Here is an 18,077-nt window from a genome sequence, read left to right as displayed (position 1 = left end):
CGTTCCCGTGGGAATTCCGGGAATTCCTTTCTTAGTGCACCTCTACGGTACCTAAGCTATGTCCCTTCCAAATTTCAAATGCCTACGTTTAGCCGTTCAGGCTATGCGTTGATATGTCAGTCACTGAGTCAGTCAGTTTCTCCTTTTATTTAGATTTGATTTTTTCATACAAATGTTTTTCCCGCTAACTACCGTTCCCGTGGGAATTTTGTAATATCCTGTTGCAACTAAGCTTTAAGTTTACTAAAGTACCTGCATGCCAAATTTCAAACGTCTAACTTGAGTGGTTTAGATTTTTCATACAAAAGGATTTTCCCGCTAATTCCCGTTTCCGTGGGAATTTCGGGAATTCCTTTCTTAGTACACCTCTACGGCATCTAAGGTACCTGCATGACAAATTTCAAACGTCTAACTTGAGTGGTTTAGATTTTTCATACAAAAGGATTTTCCCGCTAATTCCCGTTCTCGTGGGAATTTCGGGAATTCCTTTCTTAGTGCACCTCTACGGTATCTAAGGTATCTGCATGCCAAATTTCAAACGTCTAACTTGAGTGGTTTAGATTTTTCATACAAAAGGATTTTCCCGCTAATTCCCGTTCCCGTGGGAATTTCGGGAATTCCTTTCTTAGTGTACCTCTACGGTATCTAAGGTACCTGCATGCCAAATTTCAAACGTCTAACTTGAGTGGTTTAGATTTTTCATACAAAAGGATTTTCCCGCTAATTCCCGTTCCCGTAGGAATTTCGGGAATTCCTTTCTTAGTGCACCTCTACGGTATCTAAGGTACCTGCGAGCCAAATTTCAAACATCTAACTTGAATGGTTTAGATTTTTCATACAAAAGGATTTTCCCGTTAATTCCCGTTCCCGTGAGAATTTTGGGAATTCCTTTCTTAGTGCACCTCTACGGTACCTATGGTACCTGCATGCCAAATTTCAAACGTCTTACTTGAGTGGTTTAGATTTTTCATACAAAAGGATTTTCCCGCTAATTGCCGTTCCCGTGGGAATTTCGGGAATTCCTTTCTTAGTACACCTCTACGGTATCTAAGGTACCTGCATGACAAATTTCAAACGTCTAACTTGAGTGGTTTAGATTTTTCATACCAAAGGATTTTCCCGCTAATTCCCGTTCTCGTGGGAATTTCGGGAATTCCTTTCTTAGTGCACCTCTACGGTATCTAAGGTATCTGCATGCCAAATTTCAAACGTCTAACTTGAGTGGTTTAGATTTTTCATACAAAAGGATTTTCCCGCTAATTCCCGTTCCCGTGGGAATTTCGGGAATTCCTTTCTTAATGTACCTCTACGGTATCTAAGGTACCTGCATGCCAAATTTCAAACGTCTAACTTGAGTGGTTTAGATTTTTCATACAAAAGGATTTTCCCGCTAATTCCCGTTCCCGTAGGAATTTCGGGAATTCCTTTCTTAGTGCACCTCTACGGTATCTAAGGTACCTGCATGCCAAATTTCAAACGTCTAACTTGAGCGGTTTAGATTTTTCATACAAAAGGATTTCCCTTCACTACTCTGCTCCTATTGATTGTAGCGTGATGAAAAGTATACTATAACCTGTCCAGGAGTGTGAAGAATAATTGTACCAAGTTTCATTAAAATCCGTCCAGTAGTTTTTGTTTCTATAAGGAACATACAGACAGACAGACAGACAAAAATTTTACTGATTGCATTTTTGGCATCAGTATCGACCACTTATCACCCCCTGATAGTTATTTTGAAAAAATATTTAATGTACAGAATTGACCTCTCTACAGATTTATTATAAGTATAGATGAAGTACTCTTAACCAACAACATATTTATATTTGAATAAAGATTAATATTATTATGTTGATACAACTTAAACAAATTATTTCGACCAAATTTGGTACCATAAAAACGGTCATTGTGACTAAACCTTAAAAGATAGACATATGCCGTCGCGGACTTTTTTTTAGATCATGTATAGAGGAATAATTCTTTCATACATATTTTTTGTGTATCTTGAACCGTTTTCGCAGCGCACGCAAAGAAAGCCTTCAAAAATGAATAATTTTCCCCGTTTTTTACACATTTACCGCTCTGTCTTTGCTCCTATTGGTCATAGCGTAATGTTATTTAGCCTATAGCCTTCCTCGATAAATGGACTATCCAACAAAAAAAGAATTATTCAAATCGCACCAGTAGTTTCGGAGATTAGCGCGTTCAAACAAACAAACAAACAAACAAACTCTTCAGCTTTATAATATTAGTATAGATAGGTATATCATGATTGTAGGTACTTTTGTACACACGCGATATACAGTTGCTATAGTAGAAGTATTTAATATACATGCAGCATTGCATAATTAAATTACTTAGTAATACAATCTCCTCCCATATACCTAAGTAAGTACCTTTTTTGTTCCAGTTCTTCCAATGCCGTCCTTTTATATACAGTTCACCCTACATACTTTATTAGCCGTCGCCTCTTCGTCACATTTTAATTAAAGCTACCCTAATTTCATGTAACATAATTTATATACTTAGGCCGTTTTTATTTAGTCCTACCCTAATTAGAAACTCGATAAACCACCCAATTTCCCCGAAATAACTCGTCCCATAAACGTAGCGTAAACTTGTAAACTTGTGACCGAATTTCTTGCGAATTATGCCAGTGAAACGTGGACTTTTTCTTTCCGTTTCCGGCACTCCCATTGTGCGCAGTTAGGGCCGTCACGGTGTCCGTCCGTCTGTCACGAGCCAATGCTTCGATACTCTTCAATAACTGCCGTGATGTATGGGTAGGCCACTTATATTACATATAAGTAGATATGTAAACTACGTGTATGACTCATTTTTAAAGAAAACGATATGTTTTTGAGCAATTCGACGGTTTTGAAACCCTCTTACCTCTCGTGATCATAAACAGTCTTGTACTTTTTATAGGTATTTAGGCAAGCGGGTACAACATTTCTTGCGACATAGCGCACTTACTTTTATAAGCGCAAATCTCAAATTGCAATATTGTAATTTAGATTAAACCGTTTTCACCCCAGCAGGGCTATAATAACATGTGCAATGTGATGAAATTGTCAATTCAATATTTTTTGTCGAAATCAATTATGTTTGTATTTCCCTACCATGCGTGTCAGGTAATTTTGTTTGTATTTTGACAACACGACATGACTTATTTGGGTTCACATATTAGTACCAATCAACAAATATAAAATGACCGTAACAAAATCACGTTGCGCATATAAGACCTACTAGTGTCCATTTACCCGATAGGGTAAGGCGAATTGCTATACAATCTTACTCCATTGCATATCTATGCAACTAAGTATCTACTTACTTATAGTTATATCTTGACTTAAAAGATTTAAGCACGTTGACAAATTCGTTACAACAACACGTAACATTCGTTCAATGCTGTCCGTATAAACCAAATTGACACGGTAATTGCAGGACACAGTAAGTCCAAGGCAACAAATTCTGTGCTAACTCACACCAAAGTGTTAGTATTGTCATGCTGTACCGAGTTCCGGTAAACGCAACACTAGCCAGCAGTACCCAAGGTCACCACATCAACATACGATTAGTGATGTGCCGTTCCCGAGAATGTGCCCGCTTCGGGAATGTTCGAGGCAGTAAAAATGCGCAAAACTTATGTAAAAAAGTGCTTCATTACCTAACCTTCAGGAAGATAAGACTAGAGTACAAGAAAGAACAATGTGAAAAAGAAAAACAGACAATGGCCCCGATTCCTGCAGACACCTCCTAATTTTATTTTAAGTTATACCCGTCATTTTCTTATCCGCCGAAGAGGAAAGGGATGATTGACAACAAGTTAATTTTAAAACGAATGAATAACCCGGGCGAATAAATTAGGCATCTCGCTGGTATGCAATCTGTTTGACGTGCTGTCTACTTAATTCCGTCGGGTTAATGGCGAATGTAAAATGTTTAGACGGTTATTTTACATACATACATACATACATAAACTCACGCCTATTTCCCACCGGGGTAAGCATAGACTATAGAATTCCATTTGCTTCGATCCTGACACACTTCTCTTGCTTCCTCCACATTCATCAATCGCTTCATACACGCACGCCGGTTCAGAGTAGATCGTATTGAACCTTTTCTAAGGACATCTCCAATTTGATCATCGTAAGTCCTTCCGGTTATTTTAGATTTCTAATAAAAATTGACGTGTAGGTATTCCATTTTTATGCCTGTCGATTACTCGTCCCTTTCTTTTTCAGCGGATAAAAATTGACAAGTAAAACTTAGAATAACATTAGATGGCGTCTGCAGGAATTAGCACCAATGTCCTTATTATTAAAGAGTTTTTATAACGGGAACATTCTCGGGAATGGCTCATCGTTGCATACGTTCGATAGACATGATGTGGGTGGACCTAAACACTAACTAACAAATAGCAAGCCAATAGAACAGCAACGACTACGGTCTGCATATTTACCGGGTGAGAGCCCTCAGCGCTCCCCATTTGTCCGGCCAAGTAGTTAATACCATTTGCGGCAAATCTACAAAAACATACGTCAAAAAAAGGGCTTGTATATCTACGCGCATATCTAATACAAGCAGCAATAAAATCACCTTTACTGACGTACTACTAAATATCCTAAAGGTACCTTAGTGGTTTCAGGCCAAGTAGAAAATGCATTCCATGAAAACATGTCGTACCAAAAAAACATGACTTAGACTCTGCGTCGTTGAGTAGGTAGGCTAAAAATGTATCAGCTGTTCTGTGTGTATATCTGTTCTGTACGTAAACAGACACACATACAGGCTGCATTCGTACTACTACTATCGTGTGGGTTGTGAGGTGAATTACCAACCTCATCAACCCTGGTGTCAGGGTTATTATTGAGCCACCAAAGGCCCCTGACATGGTTCATGTAACGACTACTTACTTACGTCAGTAAGTAGTAACCGAGAGCAACGCAACGGCTTAACGTGTTACTTTCGGCTAATCAGGTGATCAGCCTGTCATGTCCTAACGAAACTAGGGATCACAAAGTGATTTTTGTGATATGTCCCCACCGGGATCTCCGGATCGTGAGCCCAACGCTCAACCACTGGACCACGGAGGTCATCGCATTCGTGATTTTCAATGAAGAAACTCACTTTTCCAATAATGTTTTACAACAGACCTATGCTATAATAACTGCGAACAATTTATGCGTGACAGTTGACAACAATAAATGACTGTTACTAGACTAGACAGCGTCGTTTCCCAGAACACACACTGACCACATTGCTGGGACATAAATAAATAACAAATGACAAACGAGCATCGCGACGTAAGCGATAAGGAGGTGTAGGAAAAATGGGACGACGTGAAATACCGGTCAACGGCCGATTTAGCTTTACCACGTAAAATGGATAGCAGATTAACCCATGGTATAAGAAGACCAGGTATGCTAAATCCTATGACAAGCCGCATTGCTAGCTCTTGATGACGTAAGTGTTACCATTAAATTTGTATATCCAACATTTCAAGGACGTAAAAAATATTATTGAAAATTAAATGAATTACTGACAAATGTATTTAATTTCTATTATTTGACACATTATAAAAAAAAATTAAAACTGTACATAAATATTTTACTACAAGTACAATATTTCCTTGCAAAGTAAATTAAAAACATTCTAAGTATCTATCAGTTTTGAGCATACCCGGTCTTCTTATACCATGGATTAACCGATCTAATCTAAATAGACAGACATTCTGACACGCGATTTAGTCTGGTCTAAATAGTCGGTCTTTGAGGAAAAGATTATTGTCTTTGAAACACGGGCGATGATACATCGCTTGTTACCGCAAACGGCGACAGGGCAATATTTTCCGTATTAAAAATATGTGTCCCACATTGAAACTCATTTATTTGCCAAGTTACATCAGTTTGCAATCGGTAACGTATGGATAAGCCAATTATACCCCAGGATCGGAACAACGCTGTGAATACACGCGAAACACTGCGGAACAGCTTATAGATAATTAATTCAACTTTTAATCAAGGAAATTATGATATAAATCGATAAAGCGGATCGCCTGAAACCATCGGTGTTTGAAAGATTTACCACTTTCAATGAAAAGAATTTACTTTCTAGGAAATGAAACACTGGCAAGTGCATTTCGATATAAAATAGCGATCGAATACAGCAAAGCCACAGTCGAATTTGAAATAAATTCAATCTTCTTCTTCTTATCGTGAGGGTTGTGAGGTGGAATACCAGCCTCATCAACCCTGGTGTCAAGGTTATGATTGAGCCGCCAAAGGTCCCTGACATGTAACGATTACTCACTTACATCATAAAAAGTTACCGGGATCAACAGCTTAATGTGCCTTCCGAAGGACGGATCATCTTACTTTCGGACAATCAGGCCGTTTATATAAATTCAATAAAAAATATAAATTGGTAAATAAATCAGTAAAGATCGGTCAATGTCAAGCGGTGGAATCTTTCGAACTTTTTCCGAAATCTTTCACCACACGAAAGAAATGGAAATGTAACCGGCTCGACGAATGTCGTCGGGCCCACTGACACACTTTCGGCGTTGGCAGTGTTATAATTACGTACATTTTATCAATACGAAAACAACATATGGGCGCGCTCGGGTTTCGCGCTCGTAAATTTTGTGCACACCTAACGTTTTCACTTTTATTTCCTAAAAACTTAGTTGAATTTGCATGTTCACTTGGGCGCATGCCTAGCTTCGGAAACCAAATAAGTAGGTGGTTTGTGCTCTCACCTGGTAACCTTCACTATACTTTGTGCAATTCACCAGATACCTACAGTTACAACAAGGTATGAGACAGAACACATACATAAACTCACGCCTATTTCCCACCGGGGTAAGCAGAGACTATAGAATTCCATTTGCTTCGATCCTGACACACTTCTCTTCTTCTCTTCTCTTTTCTTTCTTCAGAAAGCTACTAAAAAACGTTTTTTTGAGTATCCTCACGGTGAAATTGCTGGAAGCAAATAGAAATGCGTGAACGTTTTACGGAAATGTAATACGTCGTGTAATTTTATAAGTCCTCGGTGCTTACAGTATTGTAGTGAAGGTAATCAGAGCATGTTTGCCTCACGACTCTTTAAACCTAGCTGTTTTTGTTTTGTTTCTTTTACTCATTTTACTTTTAACCATCGTTATAATAGTCAAGGCACGAAAAACAACGTTTTGGTACATCCGAATACTGAGAAAAGTGAGTCATTACGACTAAGGGACACTGTCAATTAATATAAAATGCTAGCTCAGAAAATTCTGCGAAAAAGCAAATAAATTTTTCAAATGAATATCGACGGAAATAATAACTCAAACTCATAAACTCTTTTAACGTACTTTGTTCCAATTCCAATACTATAATATAAGTAAAAGTAAAAAAATAATGTATCAAACGTTGAAAGGTAGAGTTGTGCATCCTTTCCGTTATCGAACAGTTATAGAACAATATTTTTTTACGATATTGTACCTAAATAAATGAAAACTTCTACCCGAAATAGATCTATACTTATCTAATATCCTTACACACAAAGACAACAAGAGAACTTTCATATTGCACAATGAGCAGAGCTATTGTTATTTCGTCGGTTGATGTCGGCTGGAATTAGAAACCTCGTTGCGAATTCGTGTCATCTGTTTTGGACCCCGTCAAGGGTCGTTACTGCTGGTGGAAAATCACTTCCGACCTTTGTCACTTCGGGTCACTTTCTCGTCACAAACCTAATGCGTTTCGCTCTCATTACTCTTCGATTCGAACACTTGTTTTTTTCTAGTTTCCTCCAGTGAGCCGAATGTCCTAAATAGGTAGATGAAGTTTGTTTTGAAATAAATGATGATGAGCTAGAATTAATACTCCTTTTAATCTTCTTCCGTTGAATTCATCTTTCATTCCCACGAAAGGTGTAAGGGATCCGAATAGATCCGTTACACCTTTCGTGGCCTAGTGGTTAGAGCGTTAGGCTCACGATCTGGAGGTCCAGGTTCGATTCCCGATGGGGACATTGTCGAAATCACTTTGTGAGACTGTCCTTTGTTTGGTAAGGACTTTTCAGGCTTGAATCACCTGACTGTCCGTAAAAGTAAGATGATTTCGTGCTTCGGAGGGTACGTTAAGCCGTTGGTCCCGGCTATTAGCCGTAAAAACACCTCCACCAACCCGCATTGGAGCAGCGTGGTGGAGTATGCTCCATACCCCCTCCGGTTGATTGAGGGGAGGCCTGTGCCCAGCAGTGGGACGTATATAGGCTGTTTATGTATGTACGTATGTAGGGTTACTTTACCAGGGATATACTTAGTAGCTAAGTATATTTATACTTATGAATGCAGTTGAGAGAAAAAAATATTTAACAGTAATAGCATATTTAACTTGGGTGGATACGTGAGAGAATCATCTACTTTATAATGACACGTTCAAAATTGGCAGTATTGGACCCGGTGACGAAGTTCGATTGCTATAATATTCAATACTAAGAAATCAGAGACGACTAGGCTGAATCATCCGCGCGGAACGACCTGCCTAGGTTATTGCTACATCGCTTATTATACATTAACTTATTGCTCATTATGACCGTACTTCGCACATGTTTCCTGACACATTTCTCGTGTATAAATTCAATAAAATTAATTGGAATTTGTATAGACAAAAGTCTTGGAAAAAAGGAAAATGGGCAAAATGTAAATGGCATTCCATAGTCTCTGCTTACCCCTGTGGGAAATAGGCGTGAGTTTATGTTTGTATGTATGTAAAAGTATTTGGAAGACAAGGTTTTAGTATCGATGACGTCCTAAAATTGATTGATGAACTATCTACACTGGAGCACAAAAAATAACTCAAGTTCTTTTGCCAGGTTTTTAATAGCTGTCTACAAAAAAAAAAAACAATGATTACTTGGTATATACGATACGGTGTAGGTAGGTATTAATTTAAAGCGGAATGTATCCATAATCAGAAAGTACAATACAACAATACGACAGATAATCATTTTGATTGGAGCAGATTATTTCACCAAATGCCCGGACGACAGAACTTGAGTGCATTTTTTTGTGCACCAGTATAGGTATATAAGGGGTGGAAGGATGAAAGGGAGGTCTTTGCTCAGCAGTGGAAAAATATAGGCTAAATAAATAAACAGTGTTAGTATAGTGTAAATAACAGCTCTAGCCTAAAGAATCGCGTCAGACCGCGAGTTATCCTTATTTCTTATCGCGCCATTTATATTTTTTGAGGGACGTAGTAGTCGCGTCGCTTGAAAAACGGTAATTAAACCTTCACAAATAATCTAGAGCCATTTTTTGTTAACGCGTATTGTTCGACAGAGTAATTGATTAGAATATAAACATGATTCGAGTATCATTTATCACAATACCTTTATTCATCAATGACCTTATCGACAATAAACGAATAAACAATAGTTACCTCTCAAACAGTAAACAATGGACAGGACAGATGCAATAAGTATATAATTTATTGAGAAATGCGACGATTGCTCGGTCGCTGCTTATTATAGTTTACGACTGGTATTGTACTACTGGTACTTGTGCCTAGGTCGTGATACTGGCGAGGTTAACTTTACAATTGTAAACTTACAACAAGAAGCAACAACTTGATTTTGTAACCCAATAGTAATAAGTACACTTACCGCATTTGTAAATTCTTGTTAGATACGTCGTTTTATTTCTAAGAAGACTTTGTCCAATTTTCTCCTTACAAATCTATTTTTAAGATTAATGTTTTACATAACATAGCATCACGCCTCTAATCTGAAGGGGTAGACAGCGGTGTATAGTATGTATACCCTCGAGACCATTGCTATTAACCAAGCACAAATCCTGGAAAACACGTGATACCAATTATCTATGATCCAAATTTGAATTCAAACTCAAAGTCTTCTTCTTATCGTTTGGCTTGTGAGGTCGAATACCAGCCTCATCGACCCTAGTGGCAGGGTTATGATTGAGCTGCCAAAGGCCCTTGAAATGGCTCATGTAACGATTACTCACTTAAAGTCATGTATAATGTACACACTTTAGGACTCTGTCGCACTAACATATTTGACATTTAGCGAAACTTACAGTTCAATTTGTCAAAAAAGTTAATGTGACATGATACCAAAGTGTATACATATTAATGCTCGTGACCGTACATCAGTAAATAGTAACTCAAAGTCGAATTAAGTATATTACTTACGCCGGAACATTCCTTTGCCGACGAAATGTTATTTGTGTCTTCTCTTGCAAAATAAATCTCAGATAACACAGCACTATTAGCATATCAATACATAGTCTATCTCCCAATGTGACGAGGATCTTGTTTTATAATGTCAGTTATATAACAACTGATCGATAACTAAGTGTATGTTAAGAGGTGTGTTCTGTGACCAATCTCCTTAGACGGATGTGCCGGTTAGCCAGTTCAAATGTTGTGGAACTATTTGACTACTCTCACTTAGATATACAGTCTTCTCTGAATATCCAAGTGTTTCATTCTTATTGTTATAAGATCGTAATGGTAAAACATTGATCAATAAACTGTTTATTTCTAAAATACGTCTCTGAACCGGCGTGCGTGTATGAAGCGATTGATGAATGTGGAGGAAGCAAGAGAAGTGTGTCAGGATCGAAACAAATGGAATTCTATAGTCTCTGCTTACCCCGGTGGGAAATAGGCGTGAGTTTATGTATGTATGTATGTTCTAAAATACGTTGGAAGCAAATGTCTGGTGACCTATCACACTCCTACACTAGGCGGCATTAAGTAGGCAGCAATAATTGTGCACCACACAGAATACAAGTAACATAAGATTATTTTTATATACGTTTCTGTACACAATTTATTACCAATGACGAGAATACTGAATTATATAAAAGTTAGGTCAAACGTCAATATCGAACAGTGCGGATAATACTGCTCAGTCATCCTCATGCATTTCTTACAAGTAAAAATATAAAAATATATAAATAGTTACTTTCAGACAAGATCCATTTTGTACGTAAGTTACTTACCTCCTTATTTTTTGAATTCGATTAAAAAAAAACTTAAAATCTACGTGGGTTAGTACTTTTATATACTACAAGGGAGTTCGTATATATAATAAAATGCTCGACAATCGTATAAGTCCCTCTATCGGTCACCGCTCTAAAATTTAATATAGATATACTATTAAACATAAAACCATACCATACCATATGAAATACACCAGGGAGACAGAACACGACCACGACCTTTGACACTTTTACAGTTCCTTGTCTGACTAAGATTCGTGCTTAGTGTCTCTATTTACAAACAAAAAAAAATGGATATCCTTGATATATGTACAGTAAAGAATATAAAAATATGATAATACGGCTCACCACCTATCACGTTGGTCTAACAGATAGCTCGGTGAGGTGTGGGTACTTAGTTCATCCTGCGATGGACCTCTACTACCCCAATTGGGATGAACTGTAGAATAAAACTCTTGATAAAAATATACGTACGCACATTATACAGGGTGTTAGTGACATCGTAACGAATACTGAAGGGGATGATTCAGACCATGATTCTGAGTCAATATCAAGTGGAATTTTCCGTCGCAAAATTCATGATATTTTTTTAGTTTTTTTTAATTATTTTCACTCCTATACTTTTGCGATTGAAAATTCCACTTGATATTAACTCAGAATAATGAGCTAAATCAGCCCCCTCAGTATTCGTTACGATGTCACTTACACCCCTTACTAGTACATACAGGTAGCCATACAAGTAGGTATGGGTGTTAGTGACACCGTAACGAATACTGAGGGGGATGATTCAGACCATGATTCTGAGTTGATATTAAGTGGAATTTCCTGTCGGAAAATTTATGATTTTTTTTAATGTTTTTTTAAATTATTTTCCGTTCCATACTTTTGCGACGGAAAATTCCACTTGATATCAACTCAGAATCATGGCCTGAATCATCCCTCAAAGTTTTCGTTACGATGTCACTAACACCCTGTATAGATAGATAAATATTATATATATTTTTTTTTATTGAGCACAATGGACACAAGATACAGAAATAAGGACAACAGATACAAAAAGGCACAACATTTGCTCTTGCAGCAATAAAAAAAATCTTCGATTCCAAGAAACCACTATTTTTGAAATTCAAACTTTCTCGCGTTTTTCCATACTTACATAATAAACTTTATAAATCTCCAATGAGGTGCAAATGGGTAAGCTAACAGCTGATCAGCAAATTAGCACGGAAGTGCAGCCAATTAGCAGGTCGTGACAGTCGCTGTGGGCACCTGACCTTGAAATGGCGTTTGGGTTAGCCACTCCTGCGCAGCGGATAGAGTTATCGGGTTATGTAAGAGTAACATCGCGGTAGTCGACACAATCAAGAAAAGTAATGTGTATTTTGGTCGTCATAATAAAAATTGCCTATTACTCCCATCAGGTGTCGCTAATGTTAAGTGTTCTTAAATTATGACAGTATGACAGTTCTATTTGAGTAAACAAACATTATTATTATTGTTTGGGTTATATTTTTGCACTATAACCCTTTGCGTAGCGGTTAACTGCAAAATCATAATGTTATATTTATTCCGTAAAGATCGGAAAGTAGAAACTTACAAAAACATAATTTTCTATCAAAACTGCCTTCTTCTAACTCATGGCTGCTTTTATTTTTCGTAACTAATCCTTCAGACGGGATATACTCCACGTTGTTGGTCCATATTTTATAGCAACTTATTTTATAGAATTTTGCTCCATATTTTATAGAATTTTAGCTGGACAGTATGGTGTCTAGAAACTCACAACAGTGCTGCCGCCTACATCTGAGCTTCTAGTTTTTATCCTCTTTATATCAATAAAGTTTCGTTTAGTTGTTCAGTCAATATTCTAAATACAGAAGATCTTAGAAACATCTTAGAGATTAATACAAATCTTTATCAAAGTTCTGTAAAATATCTACATCTTAATGTATTTACCTACTTAAAAGTTTTATAAAGAATTCTCAGTTAACGCACAATGGTATTCCAATTATTAACAAAGTTCGCGGCTTTATATCTGTTTTATGTTCCAATATCTCATAGAAAATGCGTCGGTATGTTGGTATGTTAATTTAAGACATTATGAGACCGTGATAAAACACGTTTCTACCTATAACTTAACCAGTTTTTGCGAATAATGTTATGATAATAAAAATCACGCCTATTTCCCACCGGGGTAAGCAGAGACTATGAATTTTCATTTGCTTCGATCCTGACATACTTCTCTTGATTCCTCCACATTCATCAGACAAGCACGCCGGTTCCGAGTAGATCGTACTGAAACTGTTATAAACATCGGTAACGAATACGAAGGGAGATGATCCGACTTAATATCAAGTGGTTATTAATATCACTTCTTATTCCGAGTTAATATCAAGTGGAATTTTCCATCGCAAAATGTAGAATTGAGAATAATTAAAAAAAATCCAAAATAAAAAGAATTTTGTGACGCTAAATTCTACTTGATATTAATTCAGAATTATGGTCTGAATCTTCCCCTTCAGTATTCGTTACGATGTCACTAACACTGTATTTAAGCTAAACTCCATCAACAAAAAGTCATTGACCTCTTCTTTCGTGGGGCATCGCAATTCAATTGAAATAAAAGATCGACTATCTCTGCTATAAAACGTCAAGCGTCGTCGATTAGCATCGATCAGTGTTTAATTAATTGACAAGCAAGTACGGTGACACGATAGGCGCAGATAATATCGTAGATTTCAACCGTAGACGTAAAGTGGAGGTAGTATTGACTGTTTCACATTGAATAGTTGGTGTAAAAAGATCAATCAATAAAAAATGTCAATGTGTAGTGTCTGTGTAAAACGAGGTGTTTTGTATGAAGTGTCTAGCCACACCTAGATAAAGTGGTTCAAATGTACACTTGATCTTACTTAAGTCATAATATATGCTTTATAAAGATAAATCGTGTACCCACAAAATGCGTCACCAACCAACATTTCTGGCCTAAAAGGCCAAACATGACTAAGTATCCCATGTGGGCTTGATATGAACGTTGTGTAAACAAATCATTCAATAGCTGTCCTACACGTCCTTACGTGTGTATAACTATTATTCATTAAAAATACAAGTTACTAAGGTAACTTAACGAACAGTTTCGACTGTTTACATTTCATATTATATCGTTTACATAACGTTCCAGTTTATGACAGTAATAATTTAAAATAGCGGTAATTTTTTATTCGGAAGAGAATTTTCGACGATGACACCGCTCTATGAGCTTTAGTTTCTGCTTAAGTAAATATTATTATCTATCTATTATCTTATATCGTACCATTGACTTGGCTCAACCATTATAGACGGCGATACGGCACACCACCTATCACGTTGGTCTAACAGAAAGTTCGTACTTAGTCCATTGCGACGGTTATACCTCTGACTACCCCATTTGGAATTTAGTCGTGAACTTATGCTATGTTACAGTGTATTTTATCGACATGTACGATCGGTTTTACGCTTATGTAATCGCACTAGAATTTAAGGCTTTGCAGTTTTTATCCTCGTTCTATCCCACTCCACAGTTGGCAGGCTTCTCGTAACTGAGCGGCTTAGGGCGGCCGCGGCTGAGATGGCGAAACGATTTGCAATCTGTTTACGTTTGCTAACCAGATATTCATAAGATTTTTTTATTCTTTTATTTACTTAAGGGATTTTCATAAGTTGTTTTAAAAAGTATATACAGGCTGTTAGTAACATCGTAACGAAAACTTTGAGGGATGATTCAGACCATGATTCTGAGTTGATATCAAGTGGAATTTTCCGTCGCAAAAATAGTATTCGTTACGATGTCACTAACACCGCGTACGTGTAGCTGTTGACAAGTTAAATATTTGACTAAATATGATATAAGTAGCAAATTCTATCAAAGTAAGTCATTACTTATATGCACGTTAAGCCATTGGTCCAGATTACTACTTACACATGTAGTCGTTAAGAGTCATGAAGCCGTTGGCAGCTCAATAACAACCCTGACACAAGGATTGATGAGATTGGTAATCCACCTCTTAGACCACACGATAGAAGAAAAACATAACATAGGTACTTACTTTGAATGTTTCATACGATGCTTCGCGCGAGAATTGTATGCTAGGTTCGAGAAAAAATATGAAATTCCGATTACTAAATAAAGACAGATCTAAAATTAACGAAAAACTTTTTCTTTTTAACTTATTCACTTTTTCTTTTCTTTTCTTTTTTAACTTATTTTTTTAATGAAGGAAGCGTAGTAATAAGTACAATAATTTATCACGTTTTTCTTTGACGTCATAGTGTACTTTTCCATAAAAAATCCATAGTAATTTCGTCTTTTAACGTTTATTAAAAACTCTTGATAAAAATAATATGTAGTTTTGACTAGTTGGAAATTAGCCTATTGTAACAACTTACAATAAAAGTCCGTAAATACAATGATGAAATCAAACACTATTTATCTGTAGGCTCTTAAATCTCTGTTCCATTAAGAAAAGACATTAGTAAGGCTTTAAAATATCCTTCGAGTATACGTGTCATCATCATCAACATTATCATTAACTTACAGATTTCTAACAGCTGACCTTAGACGTGTTAACCCATGACATAAATATATCTTCGCTCGTGTTCAATTTCAAATGAATAAACCACATTTACGTAGGCTAATAACTTACACAAATAGAAACCAATTTAGTGACGAATGACCTATAAAAATGTAATGATTTTCAATTGATACGTTTCATTGTTGCCATACAAGCTGTATGAAAGTGTCGTTGTACGTTTTTGTTCTGTATATGGCATTGCTAATAAGGTATGTAATACGAATCGAAAATCTCGTGTGTAGATATATATATTCAAATATATATTCAAATATATATATATTAATTATATATTTGAATATAAACTACATATAATTGCAAAAGCGGTATATAAAGCGAAAGTTGATGGTAGGGCTGGCAGAGGAAGACCGAGAAGGACTTACGATGACCATCTACTCTGAACCGGCGTGCGTGTATGAAGCGATTGATGAATGTGGAGGAAGCAAGAGAAGTGTGTCAGGATCGAAGCAAATGGAATTCTATAGTCTCTGGTTACCCCGGTGGGAAATAGGCGTGAGTTTATGTATGTACGTATGTATTTTTATTTTGTGGAGGAAGCAAAATAAGTGTGTCAGAATCGAAGCATATGGAATTCCAGTCTTTACTTACCCCGGTGGGAAATAGACGTGAGTTTATGTATGTATGTATATTATTATTTCCAGAGCTTTTTATACGAGCATCACTTATCATAACTTACTTATTATACAGCGTAATAGTGGCAAATGGAATTCTATAGTCTCTGCTTACCCCGGTGGGAAATAGGCGTGAGTTTATGTATTATATACGTGAGTGTATGTAATAGTGCCTATAGAAATGATTTAAAGTATTTATAGAGAAATAATGTAAATATAACTTGTTAGTTTAGGTAGGTAAGTGGACCCCGCCCAATGAAAAACGGGACAACGCGCATTTTGGCTTCTGATCACTTGTAGGTCCATCTATCAATAAAGATTACAAGATGTAAGTATATGTACTTACTTACTGGAACGAGTAATTGCTTAGTAAATAGGACGTATTCCACGCAAAGCACCAAAGTTTAGATCACCAATTCTTAGATCACCAAACTGATTCCACGTAGAGCACCAACGGTAGCTACCAGTGCTACTAGTGTTGGGGACTTGGAGTGTATTGGATTAAATGAAAGATATCGATAAAATCACTAGAGAGTTTATTACTTAATCATAAGCATCATTATAATACTAGCACAAATAAGTCAAGTTGATGTCCAATTTTTTTCTAAATGTCGCCCAGACAAAAATGTTCTGTGACTGAAATAATTTAAGGCTGACTTCGCAATATTATTTAAACATATAAATCCTATTATCAGGTATGGTTAATAAACGTTATAGTGATTTTATCGATATCTTTTATGTAATCAAATACACCCCTAGCTACAACACTAGTAGCGACTTGTACGTTGGTGATTTAAGCTATGGTGCTCTGCGTAGAATACGTTGTATAGAAATAGAAGCGAAAATCAACAATCGTCGTAAAATAGGTTCCATAAAGGTTTGACGCGAAGTCACGTGCATTTGACAATCATCGGTTAGTATCGGTACATGTATGTATATTGACAGACCGCTGTTAAGGTAGTGCTAATAAAAATTCAGACAGCACATCGCCTTGGAGGAGTAAGAGTTGGGTAACAAGGTGTTAACAACCCGGTGGCGGCAATACTGCATTTACGAGTACGACAGGATTTATTTACGTGAATATTCTTTCGCAGGTAACTTACTTATACGCAACGTTATATGTTGCATGTTATATACCTACATCATTATAGAAAGTCTATCATCAATTCATCTCCATCACTTACTTGGCTGGCCATAAATCCGACCAAGTACACAAAGCCAAAAGCTACTTAGGTCCCTACTTCTTAAATTTTAATTTGGAAAACCTTGGGGGTCCTTTACAACACAAAACTTTGTATATAATTTCCATCAGATAAAGTAAAATAAACTAACTTTGAGCCAGGTGCCGACAGTTGTTCTGCTAAAATCGTTTACGTCGACACTATTCTAGACATTTTGTTTTTGTGCTCCAACACTGTACAAAAACTTAAAAGACATTTAGTTTTTTTTTAAACATTCAATTTGTACAAGAACCTGACGGTTATGCCTTTTTTAGAGTTCTTAATACGAATATAATATCATATATTATCATCTTATAAAGACGTGACTAGACGGGACTTACTACTTGGCCGGACTAATGGGAAGCGCTGAGGGCTCTCACCCGGTACAAAATTTAAGACAACAGGCCTGAGGGTGCCCAGTTGGGCGCGAACCTCGGCTCAGGGGTCGTCGGGGTCGGTACCAAGGTTCTGAAGTGTTTGGTATCGCGAGCTGATTGGCCACCTCTATGGCTAGAGTAATCGGGTCGTCGGGATCGTATATCATATCATCCATCTATATCTAAATAAATGATTAAACTTAGCTATCGAGTCTATCGTA

General features: G+C 36.8%; 1 protein-coding gene across 1 annotated transcript in view; it reads right to left on the bottom strand.

Annotated features, from left to right (window-relative positions):
- The window catches only part of LOC126373625 (uncharacterized), a 148,259-nt gene that overhangs the window by 97,887 nt on the left and 32,295 nt on the right, over positions 1-18,077 (bottom strand). The gene's annotated exons all lie outside the window — the stretch shown is intronic.

Source organism: Pectinophora gossypiella, chromosome 16, assembly GCF_024362695.1.
Source record: "Pectinophora gossypiella chromosome 16, ilPecGoss1.1, whole genome shotgun sequence".
NCBI classification, from domain to species: domain Eukaryota; kingdom Metazoa; phylum Arthropoda; class Insecta; order Lepidoptera; family Gelechiidae; genus Pectinophora; species Pectinophora gossypiella.
The sequence above is the reverse complement of the archived record's forward strand: the minus strand, read 5'-3'. Positions and strand labels throughout refer to the sequence as shown.